Genomic DNA, 1,001 nt, shown 5'->3' with positions numbered 1-1,001 from the left:
ATCGTCTTCAAACCGACTCAGACTGTCGATCATTCTATTCCTCGTGAAAAACGGACAGAGTAGGTGTGTATACTATACTCGTATACTCCCATACTTCAAAAACATATTCAAACAATGCGATGTCTCGTCAAGATCAAGAAAACGCTTTCAACAAGAAAACGCTTTCGACAAAGCAAACTCTCGTAGAAATATGCGGAAAAATATTCATACAATGCGATGTCTCGTCAAGATCATCCTAAAAGCAAACGACAATCTGAGATTCGTCTAAACGCTAGGAACTGATCCAAACCATGTTGGAAAAATTCTCAAAGACTATACAGCATCTATCATCGCAATCATTCATTTAGAAAACCTCTGCCAAACTTCAGAATTAGAGTCGATGATTTGCTGAAGTCATAAAGATAGTTTCCGATTTAATAAAACGGTTTTCGTATAAGAATCATTATACGAGAAATATTTAGGCATCAAAGCATCACTCTCATTTTCCGTTGAACCAACCGACTCACGGAATAACATCAAAAACATTTGCGACAAAGCAAAATCAAGAACAAAAGTAACACAAAATACAACAAAGAGAACACGTCCTCCCCACTCGTCGACTAAGTCAATCGCTGTTTAACTGATTCATTCAAGAAACCTGCAAAAACGTTTCGCGACTAGATCTCGGTGAAATAACCTTTGGTAAAACTCCATGAGTGACTCAGAGATACTTTCACCGAAGAATAAAAACAAAAGCGAAAAATTTTCTAAAAAATATGTGGAAACATCGTTATTTTGACATCTCCATATGTCGCGTCAATTTAATAAATTCATAAAAACCGGTCGCCCGTTACTTACGCAAAAAAATCCTTCGTATAATCAGATCATGTCATACGAAGTAACTTTCGAATAACAGGTTTTACTAAAAAGTACTTTCCTTATAGCAAAAAATCAAGCTGTATGATCCGACATTGGACGACCAATATAAACTTTACTTCCTCGCACCACGATCTGAAAGGTCT

This window comes from Brassica oleracea, chromosome C4 (assembly GCF_000695525.1).
Source record: "Brassica oleracea var. oleracea cultivar TO1000 chromosome C4, BOL, whole genome shotgun sequence".
In the NCBI taxonomy this organism is placed as follows: domain Eukaryota; kingdom Viridiplantae; phylum Streptophyta; class Magnoliopsida; order Brassicales; family Brassicaceae; genus Brassica; species Brassica oleracea.
Note: the sequence above shows the minus strand (reverse complement) of the source record.